This window comes from Lepisosteus oculatus, chromosome 16 (genome assembly GCF_040954835.1).
Source record: "Lepisosteus oculatus isolate fLepOcu1 chromosome 16, fLepOcu1.hap2, whole genome shotgun sequence".
NCBI classification, from domain to species: domain Eukaryota; kingdom Metazoa; phylum Chordata; class Actinopteri; order Semionotiformes; family Lepisosteidae; genus Lepisosteus; species Lepisosteus oculatus.
In genome coordinates, this window is record NC_090711.1 from 1314718 (window position 1) to 1326566 (window position 11849).

General features: G+C 47.9%; 1 long non-coding RNA gene across 1 annotated transcript; it reads right to left on the minus strand.

The window, feature by feature from the left end:
• Positions 1–120: 120 nt before the first annotated feature.
• LOC107079599 (uncharacterized) lies at positions 121–11496 on the minus strand. The gene is made up of 5 exons (XR_001480547.2): positions 11327–11496; positions 8108–8470; positions 6898–7314; positions 2767–6707; positions 121–955 (listed from the first exon to the last, which is right to left on the minus strand). It is a non-coding gene; the product is annotated as an uncharacterized lncRNA (long non-coding RNA).
• Between the last annotated feature and the right edge of the window lie 353 nt (positions 11497–11849).

Consider the following 11849-nt stretch of genomic DNA (forward strand, 5'->3'; position numbering starts at 1 on the left):
TGAAAGGAGTCAACTAGATTGGCCTTTGCTTTTTTGGAGTTCATCCGAAGGAAAATCAAAACAGGTACAGGAGGGAAATCGATACATTATTGATTTTAATGAATGATCATTGTATGTGGACATGAACCCTCGGAGAAGCAAAACAGACATCAGCTGTAGGGAAGATACTGCCAACAATTTGGTGCTTACATTTTTACATAAAGGTTATCCAAAATTTCAAAGAAACCAGATTCAGCATAACTTGCCTCGAGTCCTGTGCTACAAAGACAGTCTTGGGACTCTGGACTGGTAGTGTTTGCTTTCATCAAACAGCTAGGCAAAGGCAATATGAGAACATAAGAAAGGTTAAAATGAGAGGACACCTTTTGGCAGCCCACTTGGTAATTAGTAGTTAATTGTTACAAGAATCTCATGCAGCCATTTCTTGAAAGAAGCCAGAGTACCGGCTTCAGCAACATGACTAGGTAGCTTGTTCCATACTCCCACAACCCTTTGTGTACAGAAGTGGTATTCTGCTGTCAGTTTTAAAAGCACTTCTATGTAGTTCTGGCTTCTGCTTATAGCAAAGTAATAATGAAATAAATCTGACTGAGACATTCAAACACAGACACTTTGCTTTGGACATTACAGACAAAAAAATGATCCGCCCGGAAGAGAGGTGTGTCTGACTCTCCGGCTGTCTGGTCTACAGAGCCTAATCTCCCAGCTAGACACGACAATATTAAGTGACCTGAGCTGGCCAGGGAGCAAGGGCTTTGTGTGTTGGAGGTAGACACTGTCTTATTGCTGGTACAATATTAGACGACCTTCACAGTCCTTGACCTCTGCCTTAATAAGACCGCTGTCTTGCTGGGTCCCCCTGGAGCTGTGGATTCGACTTCCAAGCGAAAAGCCCCAAGCGTTTCTGTCTGCGGCCAGCCAGCAGTCAAAACATTGAAGGCAGCTGCACAAGGCTCTGTAGATTAGAAACAAAAGCCTTGTAAGGAAGGGGCAGCGGCAGGAGAAGGCTATTGTCATGAGAAACATGCTTCATAAACCCGCACACCACCCTCTCTTCTGCTCAGACCCACTGAATATTTCAAGAAGCGTTCGCCTGGTGTGCACAAGGCAGTTGTCCTCCTTAAGTGAGGCCAGGAAAAATGGGAAAACTGTGCTGTTGTGGGCTTTCTGAAGTGTCCTGTGAATGTGCAGCAGAGAAAGCCTTTTTTAAAAAGTCAGGGAAGTCAATAAGAACCTGCAGCTCCTTCACGATTTCATCTCTTTTATATGATGACCACCTGCCCTCAGGGAGCTGGGAAAGAGATGCTGAACGTCCACTGGCTGGGTATCGATTTCCACTTCCTGTCCCCGAGATTCCCAGGCATCTGTGAGAGCACTGCTTGCTTTCAGACAGCCCGGCGTTTAATTATCTCATGGCTGGTTTGATTATAGCTGCCTATTGATCCTGAACAAATTGATGTAATAAGGTATAAATGAACCGTCACCAGGGGAGGGAGACACTCGCACAGAGATGGAAAGGAAGGGGGAAAGGGCTGATCCCTTGCTCTTGATTCTGCACACTACTCCCTGGGGCTTGTTATCCAGCCTGGGAGGGCTGGGAGAGAGGCAGTTGTATCCCTGCAGCCTAGATGGACCTGCAGAAGCCGTCCCGAGCGCCGGCCTTTATTTAGGAGACCAGCCCGTCCCTAAAGCTCAGGGCGCTGATTTATCTAAAGGGCAAAGCACTGATCCGAGCTCACACATCAGACAGACAGGAGGTGTGCTTGAGCCTTTTTCTGATGGATCCCGGTCTCGTGTTTCCTGCTGCCGGATAGTCACATGCCCTGCAGGTGCAACCAGTCCGGCAGATGGAACGAGTGCTGAGTTAGTGAAGTTAGAGACGTGTGGCAGCCTTGGCCACTCGCCGCTACACTGCTCCTGTTCCTGACAATACGAACCCCCAGTGTCCCTCCCGGGACTCCACACACAGCCTGTATAACGCAAACGACCCACAGAACCCCATGGATTGAAGCCCCTGTGCCATTTCCGTTTCTTCTGTTGGACACCCACAGCCTGTGGATGTTCCCGAAGAGTTTGGCTGTGCTACATTCACGTTCTATTTTATTTGCTGTTTCTATTCAAGTAAAAACATTCCACCACCGGGATTGGATTCAGCGTTTCTCAATCTCTTCTGCTTCATTCCTCGCTATTTACAGACATCTGCACTGACATTGAGCCCACACAAGCTTGCTTTTAGCTAACGTCTTGCATGGCACCACAGCCACGCTGCCTCGTTCCCAGCAGGGGTTCATGGAGCTCTCAATAGTCAGGATTCATCTCTTCTTCAAGAAATCCGTTCTGTTTATGTTAAAGGGCTCAAGGGGACGCTGCTCTTCAATGTATTTTGAAATGTAAAGCCTTTCCAGGTGACTACTCATCGAGGGCATGAAGCAGTATTTGGGTTTTGGCACTTGGACCTGTGCAACAGTGGTCACTGAGGCAATAACTCCAGTGGTTTCCATGGCAGCTGTGTCCACCCTTGACCACAAGGTTAATCCTTTGTGCCCACTGCCAAGGCCGGGCTCCTGGCATCACTACTAAATTCGTTTTCCTGCTGCATTTACAGAAACTGACCTCTCTCATCCTAATGCACACACCGTGTGGATTTTCCATCTCATACAATATTCCTTTATTTTTCCAATTGAGAACTAATAGTCATTGACAGTGACAGTGTGGAGACCCATTGATCTCAGCTGGGTGGTGTGAAGAGCAATAACAGGGGCTCACCTGGGATAGGAACTCCCAGCCCTGCAGTCGGCAGTCCTGAGCCCTGACCACAGCTCCACTCTCCTGCCCTGCTCACTCCCTGGAGACACGGTCCCATTTCACAGCACAGCACAGCGCTCTCCAGTTCAGGCTCTGGCAAGAGGTAAGAATCATATTGAAGACGCAGGCAGACGGGTCTGGGGACTGTAGTTTATTAAACAATGGCAGCATCAGGATCTTAATATTTTATTTAAGGTCACTTCTGAACATGCTACCCCCTGTGACTACAAACAGAAATGTACTTGATTAGGTTGTTAGACGGCACACCTGTGAATTGAGTTACCAACACCAGGGACATGAGTGCTGAATAAACTCACAAACAATATCATTGTCAAGCAATTGCAGCTGAAGAAACCATTAATAAGACAGGATACATTCTAGAGTAACACCGTTGGAGATGATACCTGTGTCTACGAATATGTTCACTGGAAATGTTTCTGTCAGGTTGCAGAAATCCATACGTTCTGGAAGAGAGCTGCTGTCTGAACGAGGCTACATGCCAAATCTGAAGAAACACAACTGTCTTCCCAAACACAGCAGAGTCTAATTTCCATAATGACAAGTACTTCCAAGCACCACTCAGAGATAGCAACTGCAGGGCAGGAGCCAGATTCGCAGAAAATAAGTCTATTATCCTGTGCAAATTATGTACCATAATTATACCCATAATGAAGATTCCATTAAGGAGGGATTTTGTTTCATTTCAATGCTTTTGTTGTTTTAAGATATTTTTTAACACACAATAGGTATTGTCGTCATCAGTAAGGTGTAGTCAACCTTCCCTGTTGCCGACACGAGAAGCGGAAGCACACCAGACCGCCCTGGACAGGTTTATTCTTCCCCAGCTGGAGATCCTCAGATCGTGGGGGAGAGCTGCTTACTCTGAGCCTTTATTAAGGCACTGCTGAATGGGTGCATGATCCTTAATCAAAACTGTGGAGTGTCTTTCAGACATTGGCTCACAGTGTGTTTTAAATAGACAGACTTGTATTGCAGGGGGGAGATCGAATCCAGAATGCCCTATTTTGGTCTCTTGTAAGTTGCAGAGGTTTGTAACCACAAATATCCCTTTCTTTCCAAGGGACTGTGATCGTTTTGAATGGATCTATTGTAGAGCACAGGAAAGCCATGGGAAAAAGTGTGCAGATCTTGTAGACTTTGGAAAAATGTCTGATACTGTAAGAAGCGAAGCAGTCACTTGCTGAAACAAGTCAGGTTTGCTGGAGAAGTGCTGGCCGGGGTTTCTGGGTCTGTGCAGCTGGGTGCAGGAGGAGTCAGGATTCCTGGGCCTGAGGCAGCAGAGGTATCGAGGGCTCGAGGCAGAGCAGAACTGCAGCCTCGTATCTCGCCAGCGCACCTGTGAGCCCGCAGCCTCGCCAGGCTAAGTCTGCTGTGGGCACGAGGAGGAATGGGGCTTGATTTATTTAAACAAGCAGCCCCCAGAATGCAGGTCTGTGGCCTCAGACTAAGCTCCGCTTTCCGCCTCCAGCCACTCTAAGGCAGCCAGACTGAGCTCCTACAGCTGCACAACCGTCTCATGTCCACAGCAATCACCCTGCCCGGGCCAGCCGGAGATCCAGGGTGCTGGTGCTGTCCAGCTCGTTCCCGTCCCTCAGACAACGCGATCAGAGAGACCGAGCGGAAGATCACTGGTTCATCACACAGTAATTGCTTTCCACCCTCAACAAGGGAAACAAAAGCCTTGAATGAGAAATCTTCTGTATTTCTGATGCATCATTTATGAACAGCCGAGTTAGATTTCGACACTCTAAGTGAATATTAAATGTATTTCTTTTTTAGCTAATTAGCATCTCCTCACCAGCAGAGACTCTCTTATTTTCAGGATAATTGATAAATTAAAACCAAATTGCCTACGTGGGCAGGATTTTAATGAGGATTTTTATCCCACTGCTGCTCGGAAGGGCTTCATCTCCACAAACCTGAGGTTAATGAATGTTGCTTCCCGAAGAACTGTGTGGCCGTCTTTTGCGCCATATGGTTTTCCATGTTGTGCAATTAATTAAAAAAAAAACTTACGGAGTGAAAAAAATCCCAAACATGCACACAAAACAAATTCTACCAAAGGTGAGGGGTGCTCATTGTGTAGCATGAAGTGGGTTATTTCATATGGCTCATAAAGACATTTCCCATTATGTTTGTAATAGGATTCACAGGCAGATACAGTTACAGTGAGCACATTTTCTGCAAGGTTTAAACCCATTTTAATGATGTAAAGGTCAGCAGAGGGAACTTGTTTGCTGATGAGAGGTGCTGAAACACTGCATCATTCCCAGTGATTTCCCGGTGGGCTACACTGTAAAAATGGGTTTATTCTTTACAGGAAATTAGCTGCTGCACTAAAGGCCTTTGCCGTCTGAGCTCCTGCAGGGAGATTGGAAACTTTAGCGATGTTAATCCCTTTTTTTGGAAGTTACAGCCAGCTTGATCCGGGGGGCTCTGGCATCACCTGCTGCCTTGTTCTGTAGGTGCGAGCCCGCTCTGGCCGGGGAAAGTCGGCGGATTAAAAGGTGAGCCTGGCGGATGACTGGCGGATGCCGGCCCGCGCGCCAGGCCAGAGATCGCTCCTCATCCATCACGGCTGACACGCAGGCAGGCTCCGACACAGGACAGAGGGAGAGCAGGAAATGAAACACTCGTTCTCACTCTCGCCAGCCGGGGGTGAGTAAGGCTCTGGATAGGGAGCTGCTCCAGCTAAAGCACTCTGATAAAAACAGGCTTTGTTTTAACACAAAGACCCTTCCTCTCCTGATATACGGGCAGAGGCGGGGATCGTTGTGTTTTTACAAAATTCCTATCTAAGCAGGAAGGCTTTGGTGCGTGTGCTGGATACGCCGGTTAAGTGCTCGATGGATTTGCAGCACCCGTTCGCTTGGCTGGACTCCTGACGCAGGCGGCAGACACCTGGGCTCCACAGCAGGAGAATCCAAGGGGAAGCAATCCCGCCCCATGGAGCGTCCCTCCTGGTGCGATGACGCCACCCGCCCGGTGATTCAGTGTGGTTGATTCATCCCACCTGCGCGCCTGTGTGAGGTCACTGCAGACCGCGGGCTGGCCCCGAGCCCCATCTGACAGAACCCCTCCGCTGCATCTACGCACGTTCCCCTGTGGCTGCAATGACAGACCCCTCGCCGGCCCAGGCCCCTGCGCGCTCTTAAATCCACGCCTCGGCCTGGCGTCTGCGGTGCCGAAGCGAGGCCATGTGCTGGGTGGGAGGCTGCGCCTGGCCCTGCCAGTGTCCTCAGTGGGTACAGCTATGCTGCAGGCGCAGAGGCGGGGGGGGGCAGCCAGCGAGCTGAGGGTACAGTTTTGGATGTTTTATTTCTCCTACGCTGCTGGTGCTGATTACCTGTTGCTGCTGCAGATCATTGTTGTCTGCGGCTGTGCGTTGGCAGCACTGTAATGGAGCCCTGTGAGTGGAGCTGATTGGGTCAGCAGAGGCTGGGCAGGACAGGCTCGTCTCGCTGCTGCCCAGTCCATACCGTTCCCTCCCACAGGGACTGACGGACAGGGAAGGGTAAGGGATAGAGGGAGGCAGAGAGGAGGGAGGAGCGGGAAAATGAGGGAGGAAGAGAGAGAGTGGACGAGGGCGAGGTGAGAGCTCGCCTGTCTGTTGAATCTGACTCTGTCCGCCACGTCATTTCAACCCCAGCACTTCTGAGTGTGTGTGTGAGAGCGCGCGAGAGACACACAGGGACTCTGAGGGGATGAGGAGGAACAGGAGGAACGCTTGGATGAAAAGGCCACGAGAACAATAGGGCTCAGATGACGGCCGATCACACAGCGTACACTCTTCCTCGCCCGGGTCTCTCCTCTGCCTCCCTGCGGCACCTCTGTCCCTCTCCTCCCCTGGAGCTCTGGCGAGGAGGCAGGGGTGGTGGTTGCTGGGGGGGTTAGCACATAAGAATAAAAACACATTTTCTCATTGCCTGGTTCCCCCTGGGGTCTCCTCGTTTTCATATCGTGACACACTTATGGAGAACAAGTGAAGGGGAAAGGGGGGAGGGGACACTGGATTCCACTCACAGGGATTTGTTTTACAGTTGAAAAAGAACAGAATAGAAAAATAAATACCATGTTCGGTCCTCCCTGCAACAGGACACCAGCTGCCTGGAGGACCAACAGTGCCGCCCCAGAGATCAGCTGCGTCCAGTTCTGAGGTCAGGCTGTCTCCTGCTATTCTTTCTTACCCTCCCTTCCACCCTAAAAAAGCAGCAGAGGAGGAAAGAAAGGTTCTCGGCGATTCTAGCAAGGCAAAACGGCTAAATAATTTAGAGCAGCCTCACTAATCCAGAGCCTCCCGAGCTGGAGTCTGAGTGCAGGGCGATGAGCAGCAGACACCCAGAGGAGAAACCGGCAGCCTTTTCACAGCCACACGTCTGAGGAGGGGGGACGGCGAAGCCCCCTTTCAACTGCTGCAGATCCGCGGCACCACGTCCTGTCCGGGCGGTTAACGAGCCTCCCGAGTTGGAGACGCGCTCTCTCCCGGACCTGTCAGAGATATTTGCCAAGAAAATAACAGGCCTTTTCTTTAAAGCCAGAACTGGATTCTCTGGCTTTCATTGAATTCACCCACCTCCGCCCTCCTAACTCCACCCCGTGCTTGCATTTTCCACAGGCCCCCGAATCCGGGTGTCCGTGCTCCCGCTGCCTCACACGCACCAGAGAGCCCTCTCCTGCTCTGCTCCGAGGAGGACCTCGGCGGATCTGCATCCAGCGGAGGGTTCTGCACGTCGCCCAGGGCTACATTCCGCTCATTTTCGCAGACGCTTCTGAGCGCCAGAAATCTAATATTTGTTGAAATGACTGATTCAGCTCCACATCCAATACCGCGGGCTGGAGCCGCCGCCTTCTCAGTCACCCCGCCTGGGGGCAGCGCCTGCTGCCGCCTGTGGTCTTTATTCTCTCATTTACATTGTTTTCCGTCACAAATCTGGAATATAGGATTTACTATCATCTCCCTCTGAGACACCTATAATGCGATAAGAACCCACATTGAGATGAATTTCTATCTCATAATAAGATGGCATTATGCAGCAAAAATGTGCAAAGCCTTGAAGTAATTTTGTTCTGTGGACTGCAGAATGTACCTGAAGCTGAAGGTCTTTTTGAAATCCCAGGGTAAAAAAAATGTCATTTGCACACACTGTGCATCTTATCTGATTAATAAATAAATTCCATCTAAGCCCTTTTTCTTCTCTGTTCGGAGTGTAGTGGCTTGTTATCACTGTTTCTGAGTTTCGTTTTACTAATGCACATTCCGAGGAATGAATTGTGTACATACCCATGGCAGAGAAGCTGGAAATCTGGGACAAGCAAACTGTTCCTTCATTTAATGAAATCCGAAGATCCTACCTGTGCCCCATGCGTGTAGAGGGACAGGGTTACTTTCCAGAAGTGTTGCAGAAATGACTCACTCACTATGGCAAGGAAATTGAGAAGCCGATCACTCTCGGAGGACGTGGTGCCACAGTTTCATAGAGAAAGACTGAGTCCTGACCTCTCTATAGGATGTATTTCCCCAGGCTGTGAAGCAGGTCTTTTTGCAAACTTGGGTTGGATCCTACAGTCTGGGCTCTGCAGCCTGCGCAGCTGTAGGTCCGCCTCAAACGAGCTGGGACTCCAGGTCTTCATGCATAAATGCAACCTGTTTTGAAACATAAAATATTGAGAAAATAGAAAAAAGTCATCAGTTGGAGGAAACTGTATATTGCATTGAATGAATACATGGAGCCTGAATAAAAAAAATCATTGATCTTTACATCTCAAAATCTATTTTAACAAGGGCTGAGGTAGATAATTGAAATTCTTGAGTCAGATCACTTTTAGGATGTAAAATATGCACTCTAAATTAAATTCCCTTCACAAAAAATTAAATGCTCATGCTTGCATTTTCTATGATGATGTACTTAGCCGCTTTTGGTGTTCTGAATCGAACGATTTACTAGCCTTGGAAATTCTTTTCAAGTTTTAGTGATATAAAAGAATATAAATCTAACTGACTGGATCAATAGGTTTTATCTAAAAAGAAAAAACAAGATATCTGACTTCCATATAAGAGCAGGAGGAAGATCTCTGAGGTTTTGAGTCAATTGCATGTAAAATCAAGGCATGCTGTAACCAAGGTTGCCTGCTAATGAAAGGACCTCAGTAATTAAGTATTTATGAAGAGTTTTGGAGGCTCCAAGAGAGCAAAGAGAAAAGCAGATCTAGAATTTATTTCCTTTCTGAGAGATTAGATTAGAAACATTGTGAAAAAATGCAAATATTTACATATGCTTCTAAATTGGGTGCAGCAACGCCTCCATTATATTCTGATTATATTATATTCTGCTTTCGTCACATGTCAGGAGCCAAGCAAGGCTGGGCCTGGTCAGTATTTGGACAGGAGACCTCTGAGGAAAAACCAGATCACTGCTGCGAGTAGTGTTGGCTGACCAGTAGGTGGCGCTTTTCTGTCTGTACGAGGATTTCCAAACCAGAAAAGTGTAGGTGTGTTAACCCTGGCGTCCCGGTTAAATTCCACTCTCGCCTTGCACAATCTGGTCGCTTCAATTCACCCGGTGAAGCAGGGGGGCTGCTGAGCATCAGCTGGGTGGGTGGGGGGTGGGGCTATGCTTCAGAGGTGTGTATTGCAATTGTAATACTTTTCGTCTCCTTTCATCACCTCCCAATAAGAATTTGCTGTGAAATCAGAAATGCATGGGGCTGCTGTGCAATGGGATTCTTAAGTCCATCCTTTATTACCAAAATCGAACATATCTGAATTCCAGTCATTTGCCCTCCACAGTTGAAGGGCTGTGCAGAGAGAGGCACTATCTCACAAGGCCTGGCTGTGCCTATTGCAGACCAGTAAGTGAGCCGGAACCATTTAAAAGAGCCCATGGCTCCAGGGTCTGCTCACTGGCCAGAGAGCCCCGAGTCCCTGCCAGGACGCTCCATTCAAAACAGTTCTCTCACGGATCAGAAAGTGCTGCTACAGTAGCACAACTGAGGTGTAGCCACAGCATGCACGCACGTCACCTGTGTTACAGGAGCCCCACTTTATTCATCCATCTATGTTCCAACTGCTTTATCCAATTCGGGGTCACGGGGCAGCCGGAGCCTGTCCCAGCATGCAACAGGTGCAAGGCAGGGTACGCCCTGGACAGGGCGCCAGTCCATCGCAGAGCACACACAATTGGCTAATGGCCAATTAGCCTGCCAGTGTGTCTTTGGACTGCAAGAGGAAATCAGAGCACCTGGAGGAAACTCCTGTAAACACGGGGAGAACACCCCAGGTCTGGGATTGACCAAGGCTTCCTGCATCAGTCTATGAATTCCATAATAATTCAGACAGGCTATAAGTTAAACAGGTTATAGGTATAAGTAAACTCTTCATACTGCTTAAGCTATTTCAGGAGCTAATGCCTCCTCGCTCTGTATACTGAGACATGCAGTTTTTATGGGATCCCTTTATTGTATTTTTTCTATATTGGATTTTAGATAGACTCATCTCTCGTCTTAAAACCTGTAGATATGTCATGTCGTCAATTTTTGAATGACCCGCTCCAAGCGCTTTGAAACCGCTTCCCATCAATTATTTAGAGACACTCTAAACAGCATTGCATCCTCCACAGAACAGGAAATATCCTGCTTAGGAGAACAGGTGTCTGCAGGAGCTAGATAATACGATTTTAATACTGTCCTGGAAATAATGCCCAAACCTCAAGTGCAACAGTTTGCAGTAGAAGTGATTATCTCTGCCCATGAATTCTTCCTGGCACAAAATCTGAAAGAAAATGAACCAATCCTTTTCACTTGCTCTTTTGTGAAAGACAGCTAATGGATTGTACGCTAGAAAGTGTTATTTTCTTCAGGTATCTATCGACAGATCTCTTAAGGCACTCCTCTTAACAGACCGTGACCAGTAAGTTCATTAGACAATTTAAACAAACGTTCAAGTTCGTGTAGACTGATACTTGCCAAGCTGGAAGCTATTAGTTCTCACAGCTCTAATGTGGAAGTGACCGGTTTTTACAGAATTAGGAGAACACATTGATGCCTGAAGGTAGTGTCTGTGGCTTTTACAAGTTGCCACTGAGCGCTTGTTAACATCGCTGACGCTGCAGTGCTGCCCCTAGGGACACTCAGGTCTAGACACTTGCCACACAAGTTCGGATTCATTTCTAAGAGTTTAACTGCCTGGAGCTCTAAATTTTGAACATCAAAATGCTGTCTCATTGTCTTGTTGTATCGGCTTATGTCTTGGTATACTCCCCTTCTCTTCAAGATTTCTTTTTGATTCATTTCTTCTTTATTGCAGTATTTTTGGTGTGAAATAATGAGAATGAAGCATTGTTACGCACTAAAAATGAGGAATAAGTTCTATACAGAGTAAGCATTCTTCTCCATGGCCGGGTCTGTCTTGCAGTATCTCTGCACGTGGCCTAAGGATTCTTTCTGAATCCTTTCATTCATTTTTTATGAGTATCTGCTTTTGTGGTGAATCGCTCCGTCCCACCTGCAGTGCTAGAAGACAAGGATGAGCTCAGTCCTGCAGCTCTTGGAAGATGTGAAGATGTCAGGGGGTCAAAAGGGGGTCAGGTTCTTTTCTTCTGACACAAGTTCAATAATTTTCCTCGCTGACCCCACAGCACTATTCACAAAGTAGCTTCACAAGGTAAAGGTTGATTCCACGCTGCAAGGAAAAGAGAAGAGACACAAAGCTTTGGCTGTGGAGCCACCTGTTTACCTGTTTCATTGTTATACTCTGATGAGCGTCACAAATACATCATATGTGCGCGGCCAACACACACAAACATCATAGCTCACTTCGATACTTCACATTTCTAGAACAGCCGCTAGATAGAGTACAATTATTGATTTGGAGCACCTAGAGTCGATCGCAAGCAGGTTGTTTCAGCTCGCTTTTCATTACTCACTCGTGTTTCCCTCCTTCGCAGGCCCTAAGCTCTGTGCCTGCAGTGCCTCATGGGAAATCCGGCACCGCACGGAGCATGTTCCGGCTAGTGCCCTATCTTTCT